Below are 26,201 nucleotides of genomic sequence, written 5' to 3' on the forward strand. Positions count from 1 at the left end.
AATTGCTAATGATGTTGAACTTTTTTTTTCATTAGTGTTTATTTCTTTAAGGAGTGTCTATTTAATTCATTTGTTCATTTATTAATTGGGCTATTTGTCTTTTGGCTATTAGGTTTTCTGAGTTCTTGATATATTCTGGATATTAATCCTGTGTCAAAAGACTAGCCAGCAAAGATTTTCTCCCTTTCTGTAGTTTCTTTATTCACATTCTTAATTGCTTCTTTTGCTGTGTGGAAGCTTTAATTTTGATGCCATCTCATTTATTAATTCTCGGCATTAATTCCTGAGACTTGAGAGGTCTTATTGAGAAAGTTATTTCTGTATATTAAAAGAGTGTGTTGGCCCTGTGTTTTTTCTAGTAGTTGCACAATTTCTTTTTTAATTCCTAGGTCTTTGATCCATCTTGAGTTGATTTTTGTGGTATGAGATAAGGACCTATTCTCTTTCTTCTACATATGGATAACCACTTTTACCAGCACCATTTGTTTAAAAGGCTGTATGTTATCAGATTCATTCTACTGTCTTTCCTCTTCCTATCCTCCCTCCCTTCCCTTTATTCCCCTTCACCACAGTGACTCTCCACATCATGTACATCCACAACATTAGGATTCTAATTAGAATAAGATATACTCCGTGTTTGTATAAGTATGTGAAAATTGACTCTACCGTCATGTATAATTAAAAAGAACAATGTTTTTAAAAGATTGTATTTTCTCCAATGTAAATTTTTGGCCCCTTTGTCGAGAATCAGATGTCTGTATCTAAGTAGATTTGTCTCCTTATCTTTTGTACCATTGGTCTCATAAAATACTAAGGAACAAATCTAACCAAGGAATTGAAAATCTCTACAATGAAAACTCTAGAACATTGAAAAAAAGATGGAAAGACCACTCATGTTAGTGGATAGGAAGAAATAATAGTTAAAATGGCTATACTTCTAAAAGCAAGATACAGATTTAATGTAATCTCCATCAAAATATGAATGACATTCTTCACCAAACTAGAAAAAACAAGCTAGGCACAATGGCATAGGCCTATAATCCCAGTGGCTCTGGAGGTTGAAGCAAGGAGGATCATAAGTTCAAAGTTCAATTTTATTGCATTCTTATTATTTAGATATTTCTTTTCCTGAGGTTTATTGTATTATCAACATCAAAGAAATTAAGAGAAACACCACTTGCCAAAATGTCTAAGAAGTAAGCTATGTACTTTTACTGCTTGGATTCACATTTAAAGCAAGTCATTTATCCAATCAGTTTATTCATCTTTGAATGGTATAATAAATATATTAAATTGATATTGCTATATTTATAGTATTTAATTCAAGGAGATATTTTGACCACCAATTAAAATCTCTCATGTAAAAATGACAGGCACATAATGTGTTCTACATAAAGGTTAATTATACTTTCTAGTTCATCACACTAATGAACCAACTTCTCAAACTGATTTGTTGGGGAGCTCTAGATTTGTTCTAATTACTTTGGAGTCAAGAAAAATGTAAGGGCAGGTTTAGGATAACTACACACATCCCTTAAAACTGTACCATTCATTCTGCCCTTTCCTGTTCTGAAAGTTTGAAACACATTCCAAGAATAATATTTTATGTCACTTAAAATTTCCAGGAAAGATGACAGATATTTCTCAATTTTTTATCAGAAAAAAAATCTTTAAAAATCTATTTATTTTATATTTGTACTAAAATTTAAGTTTTAATATATTTACTTCACACAACAAACACAGAAGCTAGTTAATGATCTGGGTATTTTAATCACATTCTCACACTGATTATTTCTATAGTATAAACATTCATTCAGCAAAATTCATCACAAAGAATACCTTAAGCAAAGTTTGTGCTCAATATTTATAGAGTCACTTAAATAGTAAAGTGAGACTAATTCTGTCTCCATTTTGTCTGAGACCCTAAGATGATGATAGATAACAAATATGAAAGCAAAGCAATAGATTAAAAAAAAATTCAACGTATGTATTCCAAATCTGCTTCACATGGGACCTTTACCCTTTTAAAGAACTTTTATTGAAAAAATAAAGAAAATAAGATGGGTGAAATAGTTTATGACAGAAGCAACATATGTACTCACTACATAACATTATTCTTCTGGCACGTGGGAAAGTACAATTTCCAAGCTAGAATGGGAGGAAAGGATTGAGCTTCACATAACAAAATTGTTAAAATACAGGCGGAAGGGATTTAAGCTACTTGTAGACCAGAGTTTGGTCCTGTACTCTTCCATAAATATTTTGAAAACTAGATGATTCTGATACTAGTGTGGTATAATGGAAAAGTCCCATGTTTATGGGCCACCACTCAGTAAACGTCAACAAGAGCCATATAATCTGCATCAGATGTGACAGAGCGGGGGCGGGGGGGGGGATGTGTGTGTGTGTGTGTGTGTGTGTGTGTGTGTGTGTGTGTGTGTACGCGTGCATGTGTATAAATGTATAATGCAAAATCAGAAAATTGTAAAAATTCTTAAGTATTGTTCACAAAATTTTCACAAACTGAAAGAAATCAAGTAAATAGTACATAGATAACCATCATTGATTGCCATTTCTGGTTACCATGTACAGGATTGGGAATGTAGCTCAGTGTTAGAGTGCAAAGCTCTAGGTTCAATCTCTATCATTATGAAGAAGAAGGAGGAGGAGGGAGGATGAAAGGGGAGGAGAAAACATATGCAAATTTCTATTAACAAGAAAATATAAATCTGTTCAATTTTAATAAATATATGTAAATAATTTTTCAAATGATATTACCAATATACATTCCCAGAAGCCATTCCCAAACTTACCAACCATTGGTATTTGCTTTATTTAAAAAAATTTTACTATTTCATTGACTATATAGTGGTATTGCATTATTGTTTTCTTTGCACTACAGAAGTGCAAAGAAACTAATTAAGTGCAAAGAGAACTAATTAAGCCAAGTTCCTACTCATATTGATCATTTAAGTAGGAAATATTTGCAAATGCTAAAGACCAATTAAAATTTCCTAATAATAAACTTTAAAAGGAAAATAGAGAGCAAAAGTAAATTAAATTTTTATTGAGTTAAACTGCAAAACATGCTTTCTGACATCTAAGATGGTGGGCTACAGGGAAGCCACATTCCTTGTTGCTCCCTGACATGGAATTTAAGCAATGGGAAAACTGTTTCTCTGCCAGTTATTAGAGGACCCCCTACAGCTGCTCCCACACAGGAAATCTGGCCACCATGCCCATACATGTCCCCAGGCCTTGGCATCTATGCAGGACCCCCAGCCACCATGGCTGAGTAGGACCCTGGCATCAGCACCCATGCAGGACCTCCCAGCTGCCCATCCATGCAGGTACCCCTGGGAGCCACTCCCACACAGTACTCCCAGCCTCAGCTCCCATATGGACCCCCACCTACTAATGTAGGGCTCTCCCAGTGACCTCCATCTTGGGACACTGCAACTACTACCATAGTCCCCTCCACGTGGTACCCTGCACTTGGGGACATGGGACAAGGTATAGAGACAGCTTCCTGCCACAGCACTGTATACCACTGAGCTACATCTCTGAGCACACAGCTTTGATGCAGCAAAGTGCAATTAAGCACCTATTTCTCATCATGCACAAAACTCAACTCAAAGTAGATCAAGGACCCATGAATTTGACCAGAGACCTAATAGAAGAATAGTAGACCCAAATCTTCATCATGTTGAATTAGGTCCCTACTTCTTTAACAAGACTCTAAAGCTCAAGAAATAAAATCAAGAATCAATAAATGGCATGGATTCAACCTTAAAAGCTTCTTCTCAGCAAAAGAACCAATCAGTGAAGTTAATAGGTAGCCTACAGAATGGGAGCAAATTTTTACCATAGGGACATCAGGATTTATGAAGATCTCAAAAAATAAAAGACAAATAATGCAATCAACAAAAGAGATGAGGAACTGAACAGACACATCACAAAAGAAGAAATATAATTGATCAATAAACATGTGAAAAAATGTTCAACATCTCCAGCAATTAGAGAAATGAAAATCAAAACTACACTGAGATTTCATTTCACTCCCGTCAGAATGGCAGTTATTAAAAATACGATCAATAATAAAATAAGTGTTGGCAAGAATGTGGGAAAAAAGGCACACTCTTACTTTTCTGGTGGGACTACAAATTGGTGCAACCAGTCTGGAAAGCTGTATGAAGATTCCTTAGAAAACTTGGAATGGAAACACCATTTGATCCAGCTATCCCACTCCTCAGTTTATACCCAAAGGACTTAAAAACAGCATACCACAGTGATGCAGCCGCATCATTGTTTATAGCAGCACAATTAAAAATAGCTAAATTTTGGAACCAACCGAGATGCCCTTCAATACATGAATGAATAAAGAAACTGTGGTATATATACCCAATGGAATATGACTCAGCATTAAAAGAGAAAAAAAATCATTGCATTTGCAGGTAAATAGATAGAGTTAGAAAATATCATTCCAAGTGAAGTAAGCCAATCCCCCCCCACAAAAGTTACATGTTTTCTGTGATATGAGGATGCTGGTCCATAATGGGGATGGGGTCGGGTGGGGAGCATGGGAGAAAACTTAAGATAGGGAAAAGTGGAGGTAGGGGGAGGGAGGGTACATGGGGTTAGAAAAGATTGTAGAATGAGATGGACATCATTACCCTAGGTACATGTATGGAGACACGAATGGTGTGACTATACTTTGTGTACAACCAGAGAAATGAAAAATCGTGTTCAATTTGTGTACTATGAATCAAAATGCATTCTGCTGTCATGTATAACAAATTAGAAAAAATAAATCAATTAATTTTTTAAAGTCCAACAATGAAAAAATGCATGCTTTCTAATGTTGTTTGTATAAATGTAACAACCTAATAATAATAATAATATTCTTTCTGAAATAAAAGATTGCCACTAGACACATGATATAATGATTTATTAATTACTTTGACCCCATCCCTTCATTCTAGTCCCCTATATCTTCCTTTTGGAATGGAAAGGTATCCTCTGAGCCATTATACATCATGCATGTGTACTTAGTTTTGATTTTATATGGGCTCACTCTGAGAAATTGCCTTGACTCTCTAAGGAGACTTTGGACTTTGACTTTTAGGCAATGCTGGAACTGTTACGGTGATGGGGTTCTTGGAAATTGATAAAATGTATTTTGCATTATGAGATAGGTAGGGTTGGAATGTTACAGTTAACATATTAGATATCCCCCAAAAGTTCATGTATGAGATAATGCAAGAATTTTCAGAGGTGAAATGATTAGTTTATGAGCATAACCTAATCAGTGGATTAACTCACTGATATGGATTAACCAGGCAGTAAATGTGGGCAGGTAGGATGCAGCTGAAGGAAACCGGTTACTAGTGGGGTGGGGGGTTGTCTTTAGGGTTTATATTTTTTCCCTGGTGAGTAGAGCACACACAGGCGCGCTCACTCTGCCCTTCCCCCATCTGCTTTCTGATTGCCAGGTGCTGACCTGCCTTCCTCCACCACACCCTTCACCCATGCTGTTCTGCTCACTTTGGGCCTATAGCTTTGGAGTTGGCTAACCATGGACTGAACCTCTGAAACCATGGGCCACAATAAACTTTTTCTCTTCTATGTTGCTCTTGTCAGGTATTTTGGTCACAGTGATGAAAAAGTTCACTAAAACACTGCCCTTTATTGAGGACCTACTAAATAATTTCAGAAAGTTAGGATGAAGGACTTGGAGGAAGCCTATGGGACAGTCAGAGCTTTCTGACTATTTTACCACAAATAAACAGGCTTTGAGATTAAGTGCTGTGTCTAAGAAGTGCTTAAGATTTTTTTTCTCATACTCTAATGATGGTTTGAATAGAGAGTTATAAATATACACTTTCCATTAAAAGTAGGCAAGTAGGCACTAAAAATGTGAGTTTTCCTATAACCCTACCAATTAGGCAAAGATGTTTAACTAAAATATTCTGAGTTTCTCCTTCACATCTATTAAAAGTAAAAACAAGAAGGCTTCCATTCTAGTCTCTGATTTGATATGTAAAGGATTTGGGAGTTGCCTCTCCATTTTAACAAATTAAAAGCCTGAGAGAAATGAAAATTCAATGACTCTTCTTAGATCTCTAAGAAAAGTTAGGTCATAGGAAAACCATTGCCCCCAAAATTGGAGACAGACAGACATCCAGACAAAGAAAATCATAATTTCCTGCAGCAGGAGCAGGAACCTCTATGTGAACCAGTGACAGGGTAGGAAAACTTTAACTGTAACTGAGGAACTACTGGAGGATCAGTGTAATGAGACTGAGAGTTTAAAGTCATAATTATGGTGGGGTTGTTTTAGTTAGTTTTTTTTTCTACTAAAAGACTCAACCAGCACAATTATAGAGGAGGAAAAGTTTATTTGGGGGCTCCTGTTTTCCTAGGTCTCAGTCCATAGACAGCAGGCTCCATTCCTTGGGTCTCATGGTCTCATAGAGGGGTGGCTTTGTGTTGTATATTTGTGTCCGGAAAGTGGAGCCTCTCTGTTTTCTGATCATCGTGTGACCTGATTACCCCCGCCACACTCTTCAGCCATGATGGACAAAAGGGGGAAAGACAAAACACACATGAAATTTACAGTCCAGGGGCATGGGGTCACTAATCATTAGCCTACAGAATGCTTTCCCTGTAACTCCACACTTACTATTACATCATTAGAAGCCTATTTGCAACAGTTCATTTCACCCAGTATATACTATCTAGTTCCCAAGTAAAAATTGCAAGGTATAAACATGCTATGAAATAATGCTGACAAATCAAGTGTGTTTACAATCTCAGAAATCAGTGATCAATAAAAGTAGATTGTGTTGAATAAACCTAACAGTCAAATTTCCCACCCAACTCCCACAACTCTCAGGGTGACATTAAAGGTATTTGGAGACATGCTTTGAAAATAAAGGAGAGTTTCTCTGAACACAAAAAAATTACAAAGTATATTTAAAAAGCCTGTGCAAAAAGCACAGGTTAACGATACATCAAGCAGAGATGTTGGAATACCAAACCAGAAATTTAAAACAACAATGGTTAAAATGCTAAGGGCATGCATAGATAGATAGTGGTTCATGAAGCATTTTTCCTCCCACAGAAAGCACCAAAACAAAGAATAAACTTCTGCTTAGCTATAGTATTTGAGGGTGCTGGAGCCTGGTGGTGATGTGGCAGAGATGCCAAGAAGCAGAGAGACTCTAGATGACATAATAAAGAAGTAATGAAGAATTCTGCATCTACTGCCCCATCTCCATATTTAGGATCAGCCTAGTATCAAAATGGAACTTTCTATAGGGGGAAAAGTCAAGGAGGAGGCCCAAGCAGCTCCCCATAATATCATAGACAATTAAAATATTTTCTGCTGGAGAATCCTGCAGCTTCCACAATCCCTCATTGCAATATAGGGAACTCCCATGGAGTTCACACCACTGTATTACTCAAGAGAAGCCTATTCACATTTTTCTGTCTTCCATCCAGGCTGCTGCTGTGGATGCATCTTGAGACTATACCCACCTGGGGCCCCTGGAAAGAATTAGGCCACCCTCCTCTACAGCTGTGCATGACCTGCTTTGTCTGTAGTCTAGAGGTATTATGTGTTAAGAGTTTGACTGTCAAGCTTATAGATGAGAAAGAATTCAACCTATAGACAGAGAAAAACATCAAGTCACATAAGGGAATCCTCATCAGACTAACAACAGACTTATCAGCAGGAATATTACAGACCAGAAGAGTTCAGGATGATGTATTCAAACTCTGAATGAAAAAAAAAAGTCAACAAACAATGATATCCAATAAAACTGTTCTTCAAAGAGTATTGAGAGAGGGGGAAAAAAGACTTTTCTGGGTGAGCAAAAGCTAAGGGAATTCATCACCATTAGTCCAACCTAACAAGAAATGTTTAAGGTAGTCTTACATTAGAAATAAATGGATGATAATTACTATCATTAAAATACAACAAAGAATATAAATCACTAGTAGAACCATTATACAAAAAAGAAAAAAATCAAATCTTTTCAATAAATAACACCCACTGAACCACAAAGATAAACAATAAGAGAAGAACAAAAGTAGAGGATATACAAAAGAACCAGAAAAAAATTTACAAATTGATAGCACTAAGTTCTTGCCCAACAATAATAATCTAGAATGTAAGTGGATTAAATTCCACAGATAGAAAATATAGACTGGGTGAAGGTACCAAAAAAATCAGCATGTGACTCTATACTGCCTACAAGAAAGTCACTTTAGTGGTAAAGACACAAGGAAATGGAAAAAATGATACTCCATTTGAATGAGAACCAAAGTTAGATACCTTCATTCCAATGTTTATTGCAGTAGTATTCACCATAGCCAGGATATGAAATCAACCAAGGTATCCATCAACAGATAATAATAAACAAAAAGTGATATTTATACATAATGAACTATCAGCAACAAAAAAAGAGATTGAAATCCTGTAGCTTATGGAAATATTGTTGAAACTGAAGGACATTATATTAGAGGGATAAGCAGGCACAGAAATGTTCTTACTTATATATGGAAACTAAAAAAAGCTGATTTCATAAAAACAGAGAGTAGAATAGTGTTCTCTAGAGGTTAGGAAACATAGGTGGAGGGAAGATAGAAAGAGGTCAAATAATGAATCAAATACAATTATATAGAGGAATAAATTCAGAGTTCTATAGCACAGGAGGGTAATTATAGTTCACAACAGTTTATTACATGTCTTAAAATAATAAGAGGGAAGTTTGAAGGTTACCAACACGAAGAAATGCAAATTGCCCTGATTTGATCATTAGACATTGTATAATCTATCAAATGATCACACTTTACCCCATAAATATGTACAATTTGTGTGTGTTGGGGAAAACCATCATAATTTAGGAAACAATGCACCCAATGACACCATTCCAGAACAAAACCAAAGAATTCATCTCCTGTTGTGGAATCATGAGTGAGAAGCTGTCACCTTTTAATTCTTGTTTACCAGAAGATATTTCGGGAAGCTACACAAATAGGACTTTACTCTTAGAAAAGTAGAGCCATGTGGTTTAAATCATATGGGATAGTTCTTTTGCAGTAGGAGCTTGGATCTTCTCCTAAATAAAAATTTAGTTCCATCTCAAAGACACAAAGAAGAAACATGCTTCATGGTCTCTCTCTCTCTCTCTCTCTCTCTCTCTCTCTCTCTCTCTCTCTCTCTTTCTCTCTCTCTCTCTCTCTCTCTCTCTCTCTCACACACACACACACACACACACACACACACAAAGGACATTATTATAAAACACATCAATGTATATATTTTAATTAAAAGCAGAGGATTTTTAAGGCATTGAAATTATTCTGTGAAATACTAAATTTATGAGTTGATATCACACGTTTGTCCAAACCCACAAAATGTACAACCCCAAGAATGAAATCTAATTTAAACCATAGACATGGAATGATGATGTGCCAATATATGTTCATCAATTTTAGCAAAGGTACCACACTAGTGGGGGATACTGATAAAGGGACAGCCTATGTATGTGTGAGAGTGGGGGATATATGGGAAATTTCTTACATTCCTTTCAACTTGGCTATGTAACTAAAACTTTTCAAAAAAAAATTTAAATAAAGAAATACATATAGCACAGTCTCCTAATTCCCTTGGCCTAAAACCTGATGAAATTTCATATCCTTTCAGCCAGGATTAAGCTCTTCTTTATTTATGTGACACTTTAAAGTACTATCAAAGTACCAATTTCAAACATATTAAATCACATTTTCCAGAACTAAGAATAGAAAATAATCAGCTGTAAAATACTTAAGTTTTTTGTTGATGTTTATAGGAACACTATACAGTGGGAAGAAATTGTTCTTATTTTTTAAAGTTAAAAATAGAAAATTTCACTTGTTATGGTTTCTTCCTGTTTAATTTACTCGTGTACGTAGGCCAAAGATAACACTGAAGTTGTGAAGATTTGGGTAGGCATCCAAAACTGTATCGATCTTGACAAGTTGAAGTGTTACAAACAATTCAATAAGAGAGAAAGAATAAATACTGTGAAAGCTAGAAGAATTAGTCATGGCTTAGGCTCAAAAATCCATTTTCTTTTATACTCTATATCATCATCCAATAGAGTTGTGAAGAATTCACTATATAATTTGAGGTCTAGTATTGTGATACTTCCTGCTTCAGTTTTCTTGCTAAAGATTGCTTTGGCTATACTTTGTATCATATTTTTCCAAACAAATATTTGCTGTTTTCTAGTTCTTGGAAGACTGTCTTTAGTATTTTGATAGGAATTGCATTGAAACTATATAATGCTTTTGATAGTATGAAATTTTGATAATATTAATTCTGCCTATCCAAGAACATGGAGGGTCTTTCCATCTTCTAAATTCTTCTTAAATTTATTTTTTTAGTGCTATAATCTTCATCATAGAGGATTTTTTTCATTTTTCACTAGATTAATTCCCAAGTTTGATGGAGGTTTTGTTGTTGATGGGTTTTTTTGTGGTGCTGGGGATTGAACTATTGAATCAGGGCCTTGTGCATTCGAGGCAAGCAGTCTACCAACTGAGCTATATTCCCAGCCTGTTTTTGTTTTTGTTTTTGTTTGAAGTCATTGTGAATGAGTTTTCCTAATCACTTTTCAGCAGATTCAAGCAAGTGAATGATTTACATATGTTGATCTTGTATCCTGATACTTTACTAAATTTGTTTACCGGCTCTAGAAGTCTTCTAATGGAGTTTTTTGGGGGCCTTCTAAATAAAGACTCATGTCTTCAGCAAATAGAGGTAATTTGAACTCTTTTTTTTCCTATTTGTTTCTCTTCCTTTAATTTACTTCTCTTGCTTGATTTCTTTGGATAGAGTGTCAAGGACTATGTTGAATAAGAGTGGTGATAGTGGACATCCTTGTTCATGTTTTTGGAGAAAATGCTTTCAGTTTTTCTCCATTCAGCATGAATGTGGTCTTGGGTTTGTCATACATAGCCTTTATGATATTGAGGTAAATTCTGTGCTTAGTTTCTCTAGTATTTTAAACATGTATGGATGCTGGACTACGTCAAATGCTTTTTCTGCATCTACTGAAATAATCCTGGATTCTGAACCTTAACTCAATTTATGTGGTGAATCACATTTATTGATTTGTGTATGTTTAACCAACCTATCATCCCTGGAAAGAAACCCACTTAATCATAGTCCACTATTTTTAATGTGTTTATGTATGTGGTTTGACAGTATTTTATTAAGCATGTTTGCATCTATATTCATCAAAGGAACTGGCCTGAAGTTTTCTTTCCTTGATGTGTCTTTGTCTGGTTTTGATATAAAGGTGATACTGACTTCATAGAATAAGTTTGGCAGTGTTCCCTCCCTTTCTGTTTCATAGAATAATTTGAGGAGCATTGGTGTTAATTTCTTCTTTCAAGATCTAATAAAACTTGGCTAAGAATCCATCTAGTCCTGGGCTTTCTTTTTTGGAAAGCTTTTGATTGCTATTTCAACTTCATTACTTTATATTGATCTGGTTAGGTTTTTATATCTTCATGGTTCAATTTGAGTAGGTCATATATGTCTGTAGGAATTGCCAATATCTTCAAGATTTTATGGTTTATTGGAATATAAATATTCAAAATTGTTTCTGGTAATCCTCTAGGTTTCAGTACTGTCTCTGATGACATTTCCTTTTCATATCTAATTTTATTTATTTGAGTCTTCTACTTTGCTTAATTTGCCTAACTCAATCTTGTTCATCCTTTCAAAAACTCAACTCTTTGCTTCATTCATCCTTTTTATTTATTTTTTTACTCTCTATTTCATTGATTTTAGCTCTGATTTTAATTAATTTTTATTTTCTACTAACTTTGGTGTTGGTTTGTTCTTTTTCTATAGCCTTATGGTGTTATGTTAGGTTATTTTTTGGTATCTTTCTAATTTTTTAGTGTATGAACTCAGTGTTATAAACTTTCATCTTAAAACTGCCTTCATACTGTCTCAGTGATTTTGAATATTTTATATCACTCTTCTCATTATTTGTGAGAATTTTAAAAAATTTTCCCCAGATTTCTTCTGTTTTACATTCATCATTTGGGAGTGTATTATTTAGTCTCCAGATGTAAGGGTGGTTTCTGTATTCTCTCTTGTCATTGGTTTTTAATTTCACTCCATTATGATTTGATGGAATGAAAGAAAAAAAAATTTTATTTGCTTAGATTTGCTTTGTAACCTAAAATATAATCTACTTTAGAAAATTTTCCATGAAGTACTGAGAAGAAGGTGAATTGGGTCATTGATGGATGAAACATTCTATAGATATGTGTAGGTCCATTTGGTTAATAATATTTTTAGATCTGAGTAATCGTATTTTGTCTGGATGATCCATCTGGTGGTGGGAGAGGTGTGTTGAAGTCACACTGTATTATTGCTTTGTGGTCTGTTGGATTATTAATATTGGGATTTTTTTATGTAGCCAGATGCACCATTCTTTGGGGCATAAATATCTACTATTATCATAACTTCTTGTTGTATGATTCTCTTAACCAGTATCAAGGGATATTCTCTGTTCCTTCTGATTAATCCTGGCTTGAAGACTACTTTGTCTGATATGATAATGACTCCCCCTGCTTGTTTGCAGGTACAATTTTCATGGTTTATCTTTTTCTGTCCTTTCACCTTCAATCTGTGGATGTCTGTGTTTGCAAGGTGTGTCTCTTAATATTTTTGGATCTTGTTTTATAATGCAACCTGCAATCTATGTCATTTACTTGAAGAGTTTAAATGATTTACATACAATGTTATCATAGAGAGGTGATTTTTATTTCCTGCCATTTTGATTTATTTCTGATGTTTAATTTATATTTGAGTCTCTTTTAATTGATTATTCTTCTAGTGTAATCCCTCCATATGCTAGTTTTCATTTTTAATTTCTTCTTCAAGAATTTTTCCTTATATTAGACATTTTCATTATGTGTTTTTAAATAGATCTATTGCTCTTCTATCTATTTGGAGTTCTATATGTCTCTTACATTTGAATTTCCATTTCATTCCTAAGATTTGGAAATATTTCTAATAGTATTTCATTGAAGAATGTGAATTTCTTTAGTTTGTATCTCAGAAACTTTATCTTCCCCAATGATGCTTAAATTTGGTCTCTTGATGTTTTCCTGGTTTCTTAAAATTCTGATCATGGTCTCTTAACATTTTTTAATGGTAAACTTTATTTTCAAGATTATATGTTTTAACTGGGTGTGGTGGCTAACACCTGTAATCCCAATGGCTCAGGAGGCTGAGGCTGAGGCCACCTGAGTTCAAAGCCACCCTTAGCAAAAGCAAGGTGCTAAGCAACTCAGGGAGACCCTGTCTCTAAATAAAGTACAAATTAGGGCTGGGGATGTGGCTCAGTGGTTGAGTGCCCCTGATTTCAAGCCCCAGTACCCAAAGGGAAAAAAAATTATATATTTTATCTTTGAGGTCTGAAAATCTATCTTAGAAGAAGTGGTATGATCTATTGATGATGTTTTCAAATGAACTTTTAATTTGGTTTATTGAGTCTTTCCTTTCCAATATTTCTGTTTGGTTCTTTCTCAGGATCTCTATCTCTTTATTGAAGTGATCTTTCATTTCCTTTATTTTCTCTCTAATTTAACTTTTTTTTTAGCTCATTGAACATTTTAACTATGAACTTTCTAAATTCCTTCTCTGATATTTCCTCCACTGTGGTGTTGATGGAGTCAGTTGTTGAAGTGTTATGGGCTGTGTGTGGTGGTGGTTTGTTCTCTTGCTTTTTCATATTGGTTATATTTATACCTATCTATTGAGACTATTGAGACGATTATTGCTCCTTCTTTTAAGAAAGCACTGTTTGTCCGACAAAGCTTTCTTCTGTCAAGAGACCTGCATTGGGCAAATATCCAGGTATTGATATTTTAAGTCAATATGTGGCTTCTGCTATTCCCAGTATCATTACCACTTTGAGAGAAGCCACTGAACCCTATTGACTACAATCACTTCAGAGCCAAGCCACATATCATTCAACCTTATGAAAAGAGAAACCTTATTGTTCTCCAGTTACTCTAATCCAGTTATAAACTTATAGTAAATTTTGAAACACATTGAAAAATTAGTATTATGTTCAGTAAAATTGCTATAACATTATTTGATGACTGAAATAGGGAAGAAGAAAGATTGGGCAAAAGAGAGAGTAAAAGAAAAAAAAAGAAAGAAAATATAGAAAAGAATAATATACACCAAGATAGAAAGAAGAAAAATGCAGATAGGGGGTTAGTAGCACACAAAGTGAGAGGGAGAACAGGAGCTATAAGGAGCAAAAATAAACTAGGGCTAGGAAAACAAGACAGATTGATTCTGATTAATATTCTAAATCATTAGGGCTGGAGATATGACTCAAGCGGTAGTGCTCTTGCCTGGCATATGTGGGGCGCTGGGTTTGATCCTGAGCACCACATAAAATAAAGATGTTGTGTCCATCGAAAACTAAAAAAATAAATATTGAAAACAACTCTCTCTCTCTCTCTCTCTCTCTCTCTCTCTCTCTCTCTCTCTCTCTCTCTCTCTCTAAAAAAAATATTCTAAGCCATTAGAAGAAATACATTCAAATGGGTTGAAGGTACAATAGTGTCTATTAGGGTAACAACTAATAATCAAGATAAAGAGTGATATATATGATAACAGTTGATGTTGCCATGGTGAAGAATATTCTTGTTGAATATTGGTTTGGATTTCTTTAGGATTGGGGACATTTAGAAGATGTGCTTTGTTCTTTGACTTTGGGTCCCTCCAGAGGTGCTGGAACACAGTAGCCACTCATCTGGTTGCTATGGACTTCCCACCAGCTGGTTCTGATCTCTGAGCTCAGGGACCTGTAATTGACAGCTTAGAGAATGTGGTGTTTTGTCTGCCTGTTGTTTCAATAGTGTGCAGTTCAGGATGCAGGATAGTAACTGTTATTACTGTGGGTTACCATGTACCTGTTTTCCTCTACAGGATCTTTTCATGGTGGTGGGAAGTCTGGAGGCTGTCTATAAGCACAGCTTATATGGTTGTGAATTCCCCGTAGGCAATCTGGGGGTGCAGAAATGGTCCCTCCATCCTACACAGCTCACTCAGATACTGTCCTTACTACTAAAGGGACTCAACTTGTCACCTGGGTTCTAGTTTCCACTACCCTAGGTTGAAAACCGGGGTTTCCAATTCCCTCTGCTGATTGGACTGAAGCTGGGTTCAGCCAGTATGCAGTGTCCTGTCTTTCAGCCATTGTGGCTGAGGGTCAGGCTGGAGTCAGGTCAGCTGGGAGCCATGTCAGGCTGGGGGCTGTTGCTCTCCGTTGCCTTGGACACAGGTGGCTTTCTACTTAGATCAACATCACACTAGCTGTTGTAATAATCTGGGCACTTTCCTTTTAAGGTTTTTAGGGATGCAGGCACTTTATTGTCATGGCCTTCTACCAGCTGCGGCCATGATCTGGGGAACTATCTCTCAATGCACCTGAATATGCAGACAGTTTCTTTCTGGGTTGGCCTCATGCAGACTGTGGACTGTGATCAGAGAAGAGTCCCTCCAGGTTTCTTAGGACTCAGGAAACTTCCACTTTGAGAGAAGTTAGTGGGCCATAGCATCAGTTCTAACAGCCCCCCTTTCCCTTTTCCACTGCTTAGAGTCAAAACAGCCTTACTACTCAGATCTCTGACTTCTACCACCCACAACTGTGGGCATCTGCTCCATCTCTTCCCAGGCTTCTCTGGCAGCTGTGAGGAGTTGGATTAGGTGAGCACTTCCGGGGTGGGCTGCTCCACCTGCTCCCCTTGTTACTGTGGAGTGGGAGGGGAGTTCAGAGACTTGTAGCTAGTATCAATCCCTTGACAAGTTCTTTCTAACCAGATTCTTAACCCACTGCAGGGGTTCTCTGGTTTAATTTGCTGCTGAGGGTGGGGTGATGCTGCGTTGATTTAAAGGGGTGACTGGTCAACTGTGGACTCCACAAAATGGCTATGGTGCCAGGGCTTTCTGTTCATGATTTCATTTTATACTGCTTGATCTACTTCAAGGACACCACTGTCCCCATCACATTTTAATGGTTTTCTGCCTTTCTGTCCAAATGTTGTTAAGGGGGTGAGATTATGTGCTTTTCTGCTGCCTCTTTCTCTCTCCTTCTTTCTCTCTTACCTATCTCCTCCCATCCCACCCCACCCCGACATACACCCCCACTCTGGTCTGGGTTTGGGATTGAGGAAATCTGCACTTATTCTCTACTTGAGTTACCAATCTTCAAGTCTCTCCAAGTCTTGGACTTTGCAATATTGGATCTTACAGCATTTATTTGGTCACCTACTTCTCAGAGATCTTGTTACTTCAATGTTTCCTTTCTGTGTTATGGAGGATTGGGAGTCACTGCCTATGTCTGTCCTGCACTTCAGTCTGCATAATCTGGATGTAAGTAAGAAGTCAAAGATTTCATATAGTACTTTACTATTTACTCAAATTTTAAGCATATATGACATAATACTATATATCACTTAGGGATGAGTATATAGGTAGTGTGTGCATGAATAAATGCATGAAAATGATCATAATTCAAAAAATGTTTTTGAACAGGTTCTATAGTGATGTGATCTTAGAGTGCACAACAGTTCAAGAACCCTATGATGTAGATATTGTGTTGGCTATTATTATATCTTTGTTGAATCTCCAGTTGAAAGTATATTTTTGGAAAAGTAAAGCTTCTAGGGATTTAGTTCAGGAGGAAAGTGATTTCTTTCCAATTTAGAAGAAAAATAATTTCTCATTTTGGAAATATCAAGAATTGGCTCATTTTGATGTTTTAAAATCACTCAATAAACACATAATTTTAAAGGGATTTACAAAGAAAATTGTATACACCAGAGGGAAAAATTAGTGGTATTAATAGCTTAAGTTTAAAACAGAGTGACTAGTCTTGATGGAAATAATCACAGATCTGCTACTACAGGAAAGCCAGTTGTGAGCTCACAGAGACCATGCTGAATCCCATTCTACCACTGGTTACTATGTGATTTTGGACAAATTACTCCACTCCTCTTAGTTTCACTTCACTCAAGATTGTAATGAATATTAAATAAATTAAGAGACGTAGAGTACTTGGAGGAATTGTGACCTACAATAAACACTGTGTGGAGAGTTACATTAATTATTATAATCTGCATTGCTAGGGAAATAATACACTCAGGTATATCTGAATTTCTGATGAAGTTATAGAGTAAATAAAATTTATAAATAAGTAAATATATAGCCTTCTTCATAGAGAGTTATTTTCTATGAATCACATATATTTTCCTATATGTGATTCTCTTCATATACCAATAGCATTAAGAGCTGTCAAAATATTAGTAGTGTTGGAAATCAAAATGATTATTAAAATACAGAAAAATAAAATATCAGTGGTCATCATAAACATATTATCTTTTTCTGACTTCAATTTGATGTACATTATTTTTCATTATAAACATAATATTGGTATTTACATTGAGGTATGCATATTTCATATATTAAAGAAAGTATTGTACTATTTATAAAAATGCATGTTTGGGGCTGAGGTTGTGGCTCACTGTAGAGCACTTGCCTAGCACACATGAGGCACTGGGTTTGATCCCCAGCACCACATTAAAAAAAAAAAAAACCCTAAATAAACAAAATAAAGGTATTGTGTTTATCTACAACTAAAAATATTTTTTAAAAATGTATATTTAATCAAACATATGTAGTTATGGTTGTATGATTTCTTTCTCTAGATATCTTTAATTTTTAAATATCAAAATCAGGTGATTTTATCCATTTTTGGAATAAATCTTAATTATTGAAGTTATACTACACTGGATTATGTTGCTAAAATGTTTTCAGGATTTTTGTAGCAGTGTTTATATTGGTACTGATTTGTAATCTCTCTCAAAATTTCACTGTTAAGTCTTTTGCATAAATATTATGCTTCTTATATAAAAACAATATAGAAGACTGTCTCCTTTTTCTACAGTCTATGAGTATTTCTTTCACCTTTTATTTAACAGTTTCTAACATGTATATATTCTAATATAGCACATAACACATAGCAAATGTTTATTTGTTATTATGTCTGTTGTACTCTGATCTCCTCAAAGAATAAGACCATGTAATACATATGTACCACAATAGAATAAAGCGTATAAAATATATGTGTGTTGCAATTTTGTGGTGCACATATATCACAATTTTTTCCAAGTACATAAAATAACCTTGATACTTTTTTAAAATGTGTACATTTAGCATAGACAATATGTGGAATACAATTTTTGAAAGTAAAGAGCTCTGTTATTGGAGATGATTAGTGATAATTTCAAGAGTGTAGGGAATACAGTGCTGCAATATTCGATTGTATTTCATGGCCTTGCCTACTAAATAACCCAATGGGAATCAATCTGAACCAGTGATTTAACAATGACAACACTGTTCTATCCAGTTATTAACACTTGATTATAATCTAATAGATATGATCTTGTGAAGATCAGAAAAACAGAGAATATCTCCTTCTCTATAAATCGAATGTTTATGACATAAGCTTCTTGATCCAAATCTTGCAAATAGAAGTTTATTTCAAAAGCACCTCTATGTGGTGGCATATTTCTCAAAATAAATATTATTTTCCTAATGCAGGAAGAATTGGAACCACGCTTTATAAAATGGGTTTAATAATCTTTGTAATTATTTCCCTCTACTGTGTTCTGTTTTACTAGTATCAATATTATAATTTGTTTCTAAATCGATAATCTGCTCATATAGAGAAAACATTATTTTCTTACATTATGTAGAAAACATAAATCTGTTATTTAATCTTTAGTGTAAATTAATGCAGCTTTTAAAAATGTTTTTCACTAATATTTGCAGATATAAGTAAGGCTCCTGAGACTCTGACAGAGAATAGGATATTCTGTTTCTTATCTAATAATTCTTTATATAAAGAAAATATTGGAATAATGGCAAAGAGGTAGTACTTATATTAACCTAATTTAAAAAATAAAAATTCTTGACAATTTTGGGAGAAAGGTGAATGATCATAATTCAACCACCATTTATCAGATCACAGATGCTACAAGCACATAATGGATTATATAGTCATCCAACACAGCAGGTATTTTATCAACTCCTCTTCTTTGCAGGGAGATTTGAGGAAGGAGCACATACAAAATTTTCAGTTGGTAAAAACACAAATTCGAATGATAAACTAGTTTTAAAGAATTCCAAATTTTTCATTTAAGTGTTTTAGTCAAGTTTCTCCAGAAGATAGAATTAATAGAATGTATATGTAATTGTAAGAGGGAGTTTATTAGATTAGCTTACATGATCAGAGGCTGAATAGTCTCAAAATGGCCTTCTGAAGACTGGAGAGCCAAGGAAAACAGTGGCTATTCAATCAAAAATCTGGAAATCTCAGAAAAAGAGGGATCAATGATGCAGGCTGAAGGTGTGGGAGTCCTTTACAGAGTCCCTGCTATAAATCTAGGTACCAAGGACAAAGAATTTGGAGTGTGATGTCCATGGGCAATAGCAACAGCAAAAGTACACCCACTCAGGAAGAGTGTTTTTGTTATTGTTGTTGATGTTGTTGTTGTTTTTGGTGCTGGGGATTGCACCCAGGGCCTTATGCATATGAGGCAAGTACTGTGCCAACTGATCTATATCCCCTGGCTTCTGCTTTTTGTTCCTTCTGGGACTACAGCCACTTGGATGGTGCCACCTGCAGGATACATCCAGGATAGGTCTTTGCCACTCAGTGCTAGGATCCCCGTGGCAATAATCTCTGGAAACACCCTTGATACACACAATCCTGATGTTTCTGGTAGCATGCAAATAAGCTAAAGTTAAAAAATATCCTAGTTTTATGTTAAATTTTTTTAAGTTTCATTAGAAATTTTGCCAAGAATTGTACATCAAAGGATCTATTTTTACCTGCAATAGAGATCAAACTACCTGTCCCCCAATAATGTTTGCATGAATACTTGTGATGATCCTCAAAATTGTGACTACTTGATGCTCTCCTGATTTATTTTGAGGGTACACATTTCTATGTCTTGTTCACCACTGTATCTCCACCACTCCAAAGAGGAGACACTTAATGAATATCACCTGAATGAATGCATACTTCAATAAACGAATGCATGGCGAGACTTATATTGAACTAATACAGTTGAACAAAACCAATTTCTCCATCATTTTCTTTTTTTTTTTTTGTGATTTCTGATCACTGTTAATTTTTCTATTTTTTTTTTTTTTTTTTATTGTTGGTCGTTCAAAACCTTACACAGTTCTTAATACATCATATTTCACAGTTTGATTCAAGCGGGTTATGAACTCCCAACTTTACCCCGTATACAGATTGCTGTATCACATCAGTTACCCTTCCATTGATTGACATATTGCCTTTCTAGTGTCTGATGTATTCTGCTGTCAGTCCTATTCTCTACTATCCCCCCTCCCCTCCCCTCCCCTCCTCTTTTCTCTCTACCCCTTCTACTGTAAATCATTTCTTCCATTTGTATTATCTTGTCTTACCCCTCCATTACATAGTTCTTGATATATCATATTTCACATTTTGATTCAAGTGGGTTATGCACTCCCATATTGCCCCTTATACAGCTTGCAGAATCACATCAGTTTCTCTTCCATTGCTTTACATATTGCCATCCTAGTGTCTGTGTTGTTGTTGCATCATTTTCATTTAAAGTGTGGACTATTCTGGAAGCAACAAAAACTTGCTATTTGTTTTCACAATCAAAATTCAAGAAACTGGATAAATACCATTATTAGAGCATGATGATTGTTTACACTGTATTCAGCCCTTATGAAAAGGAGGCAATTATGCCAACAACTTCGTATTAATTAGAGATAATGATAAATTTTCTAATTTAGCCAGCAGTTCCTAAATTAAGCATTAACTGGAATTTCATTAAATTTTTAAGTTCTTTAACTTCTGATTCATTGAATTTACTATATTAAATTATTATTTTCCTTATTCACTATTATTAATAGAGTTATGCAATGTGGCCAAAACACATAATCCAGTCTACAATTCAGGATCTTTTCATTGCCCTGAGGGCCTTTTTTCTCACTAACTATCTCTAATGATAGTTTTCTTTTTTTCTGTTAATGCCATTGCTCCAAACTCAATACTAACAAATAATTGTTTCTCCTCTTTTATCTGTATAAAGTGCTTGAATATAAGTGTAAAACGTACATTGTCTTTATCATAATGCATTATTTTCAAAGGTAAGTAAGTTCTTGTATGATAAAGGTAAATGAAGTGAGTAAACAGAAGAGAGGCACAAGAATAATGCAAGCGGAGAGGAAAAAGATGGTTTAATGAGGAAATGAAGGTGCATTCATTGCAAAAGGAAGAGCCTGGGGAAGACTGAGGGGAAAAGCTAGTCTGTTCTAATACTCTAAACAGAAGTGGGCTTAAGTTTCCCACTTAAAGTAAGACAATTTCACAGGTACAACAATACTACAATCATTTCTGTACCTTACCCCCATCTTTAAATCAGAGTCCAAACACTAGCCCTCTTCTCAAACACTAGAACTGGTTCAATTCTACAGAACATGGAAACAGAAGACACAACTTCAAATCAGTTATTTGGGAAAAAAAATTTTCAATAAAATTTCTCCATTACTAACATTCAGTATCTTCATTTATTGCATTTATGGTAAGTATTTAAATTAAACATTTCCTTATATATATGGATTTGAAAATCTCTTACACAGGTAAAACTCTTAAAATGAAGTAAATATATGCTAGTTTATCACTTTGTCAAAAATAAATAATTGTGCAATCTGCTTTGTCATGAGTAAGTATATCATTTTATTACACTGAAAACTTTCATTTGAAAATTTTCATATATAATTTCAAATTTTTATTTCTTGAGGGACTTAGCAAGGTCTTGAATTGATGTTATTCATTGTCAAAGTATACAATAATTATAGTTCTCCAATTAATTGTATAAGGAATAAACAGTTCTCAAATTTTCCTAGAATCCATGTTATACATTAACAAGTTTATTAGAAATACAAATAATAAAAAGGTAAAATTTATAAAGTTTTTCACAAAGCAGAGAAAAAATGCTAAAGTCTCTCAAAGTCTCTGCCACAGCATTTTTAATGCCCAATGACAAATTTAAATTAGTTTGTGAAGCAGAGAAAGTAATAACATTATATAAAGTAGCCTCTGTAATCAGTGGACAACATATTAAAACATGCAGTAATATTTACAGTTGATAAAAGTTTTATCTTATATAATCTCCCAATATGTTTTCCTTGACAGTTTATCTTAATTTACTAGAAAATTTATCATAGCTAACTGCATTATTGTAGTGAATGACTACATATCTGATATTGTTATCTCCTGCCTTCAAATAATTCACTTCACTATGCATTCTGTTTAAAGTCCCTCAACACTATGCTATGAATAAATATTATGTTCATGCTGAGGTTAAGTCTCCTTCATTTTTTTTCTGTAGATCAATCAAAAGTACTAAAATCTGGGAAGTGAAGCATCCATTCAGATACCATATGCAATCAACCAGAAGATCAAAACATTACATTTACATTAAACAACTTGTCTTTACCTTTAGTCCCATCTAGAAAAAAAATCTATTATGTGACCTCAACAAACCCTTTTGACTTTGTACCAATAATTTTAAATCTCTGCTTTCAGTGATTAAAAAAAAAACTTCCTAAGTGAAATATTTTCTTGGTCCCACATTTGGTCTTCCAATTGGGTAAAACTCTGGTCACTCTGAATGTGCTTGAAGATGGAAACAGTCAGCTTCCTAAACAATCTACTTCCAGTTTCAGCAAAATGTAAGCTGAAGACATAAATCTGGTTGGATAGCCTGGATTTATTCTGGTGCTGCTTCTCACTGGTTGTGTGACCTAGAATAATTATTACTTCTTAATTTTCTCATGTCCCAAATATAAATAAGCTCTCTATAGTATTATCTGAAGCTTCCTCACAGGTTTTTTGGGACAGAACACATTCAAGACGGGGTGAGGGTTAGAAAGGCTCTTGCTTAAGAAGTTCTCAACAAAGTCTAGATGCTGTTATCTTTGTTGTTATTATTATTTGTTCCCAAAGAATAAACTTTGGTTGTTGATAATCAACTATTTAACTAATGCTTTATGAGTTTTACCATTACAAATTAATAGATCATCTAATTAGTGGTATTTTACTAATGAATCCCTGAAAGCTGGTACAACTCTTGCATTCACCCATTCCTTTAAGAGAGAAGATCTCAAGGAAGGCCTCAAGAGAGTTGAAAGCATGGCAAAAGAGAGAAGTGCATTTAGCTGGGTGTGGTGGTGCACACCTATAATTCCAGCACTTCTGAGGATGAGATGGAAGGATAGCAAGCTCAAATCCAGCCTCAGCAACTTAGTGAGGATTGAGGCACTTTCCCAAGACCTTGTCTCAAAATTAAAAAAAAAAATTAAAAGATCTGGGGATGTGGCTCAGTGGTTAAGCACCTTTGAGTTCAATCCCAGGTACCAAAAATGGAAAAGAAAACAGAGCACATTTTAATACAGTTGCATTTGAGTGAAAAACCCAAATTTTAGGAATAATGTTCAGATGGGGTAAAAGCCTAAATTTAAAAGATTAAAGAAAATTCCTTTTTTCTAGGTTTTGACTCTAATCTTAGAAATCATTATAATTTCTAAGCAACTTTGAAGAACAAGGTAGAAAATAAAGTAAGGTGACTAGATTATAATTACTTTATTCCTACCAAAGAATCTCAATTGCTACAGATTGCTCATATTTGAAGTTTCAGCTTGGGGAATGATGGTAACTTGGTGAAGCTTCTCTTTGATTGAAGGAGGTTTGTGAGATGGTAGAGCAATTTTTCTCCCTCATTTGCACCAGAGGACTACATGGGGACAAAAGGATTATAATACCTACCCCATTCCCTCCAAATTTAAGATCAGTGAAATTTCTACTACGATTGATAAAAATACTTCAAAATGTAATTGTTTAAAACAATTATATTTTACCTGCATAGATTTTGTGGATCGAGAACTTGAAGAGGATACAGCAGGTATGATTTGATTTGCTGGGAAAAAAACTAAATAACTGACATTGATGCGAAAACCAGGACGGAAATCATTTATTTATGAGTTTATTTATGTATGTCTGGCAGTTGAGGCTGGCTGTCTGGTGAGACTTCACATGCCCTGTTATGAGGTTCTGATCTCAAATTGTAACTACTTGGAGTGGTCAAACTTCTTAAATAGCTTTATAAGACTCTAAGTAAATGGCTCAGAACTCAGGTCCTTTACCTTTTCTGAGGCAACCTTTCTACTCATATAGCACTACTTCCACTGCATTGGTTATAATCTTGTCACAAGCCTCCCCACATTCAAAGGAAGGATTCGATACAGTGTCAAGGTCAAATCATTAAAGTTCATATGGAATGGAAAATATTAGTGAAGTATCTTTGTGAAATATAAAACAGCCACAAAGAGATTGAATTACAACGTAAGAAAAATAAATACCATGTTAAAAAGCAAAGAAAATAATTGTTAAATTTTGTAGAAAACACTCTGTGAATAAGTGAATTTCAAGAATCGCAGACAATAAGAGCTATAGTTTATAACAAATAGCTTTATGTCAGATATTTACCTTGAACTTGGCTTCAAAATTGTTAAATTTTTTTTAGATGAGTAAATATGAGCAGATGACAGGAAGTAGAAGAGAGAGGAGCTTCCATCAGTCACCATTGCCACAATAGTGTATAATAAATCACTCCACACTTCAGACGTTTACTGGAAAAAGTGTTTGTCCTTACTCTCACAGATCTGCATGTGATCTGTGTTCTGAGCTGAGTTGTGTTCTGGGCTGACAGCTTTGCTTCAAGCTCATCTCACTTGACCTTGACTTCAATTCAAGTCTGCGTATGTAACTGTCATCCTCAGTGGACCAGGGACAGCTTGGCCATGTTCTTCTCACCATGATTGGTAGGAGTCATTTAAGCTTCTTGCGTCATATCCACACACATTCTGTGTATACAGCAAGTCATTCAACAGAACTTTGTGTCAACTGATAATTGTCCATAGTGTGAGGGAAAAGAAATAATCTGCTAAAAAGTATACAAATATGAAAGAAGGCATAAAAAGAAGGCAATTCCAAATTAGAAAAAAATAACAAAGAGAGTGAGGGGAAAATAAGACATGTGATTTATAGCAATAAACCAGCAAATATTTTGTTATAAGAGAAATCACAGTTTAACATGGCATTGACTTGATACTGAGCGTCTGAAAAGATTTGGACCCAGATAAGTCTTCTCAAATATTCCACACTTAGGGGCATATAAAATAGTTATTCTACCCTGACATTCAATTCAATAGCTCTGTCTTCTTCTTTTTTTTCACTGTGTTTTATTGTCATTATATAAACTCATTCAGTTTATATAGTATTATTTATTTGTCCTGTTATTTGCTCAGTGAGATCTGGAATAAGAAACATTATTTACTACTCTGGCTTCAGTATGTAATAGAGTCTTTATTTAGAGAAGAGAGTAGTAAACAAATGTTTACATTTGGAAAAGAGAGTAAATGAAACAGATTTACTGGAAATATGATTTTCTTGCATTACACATATTGATTAGATGAATTTTATATTTTTCTTAAATTCCAGTGCAGTAAAAGTGTGTTTAAAAATACATTGCCTTCATATACAGGGTTGAACCAGAGAAATCCAAGCACTGATTACATATGAGCTGGCTTAATGACCTTTATAGGCTATCTTTACTAACTAGGTTGTCATGTAAAAGAAGAAAAAAGCCCCCAAAGAATTTTTTTTCTGGATATACTTCCAACTTGCTTTCTGCAGTCTTTTAGTTTTTATCCAATCCTTTGGTCTCTCTTAAATTGGAGAGGTAGCTTATCTCGTTATTCTGGTCAACTTAAACACTTTGTTTCACATTTTGAGATAGGACTAATTCTACTTGCTATTATCATGTCACAGGAATACGAGATTGAATTTCACTTTAACCCAATCCAGTGAATTTCTCAAGAAAATATGTGGTAACTGTGTTGGAAGGGTAACTAAACATTTTTAAAAAATTCAAATATTTGCAGAATGTTCTTCATTTCAATACAGATCATATGCAGATTC

Source organism: Ictidomys tridecemlineatus, chromosome 9 (genome assembly GCF_052094955.1).
Source record: "Ictidomys tridecemlineatus isolate mIctTri1 chromosome 9, mIctTri1.hap1, whole genome shotgun sequence".
NCBI lineage: Eukaryota > Metazoa > Chordata > Mammalia > Rodentia > Sciuridae > Ictidomys > Ictidomys tridecemlineatus.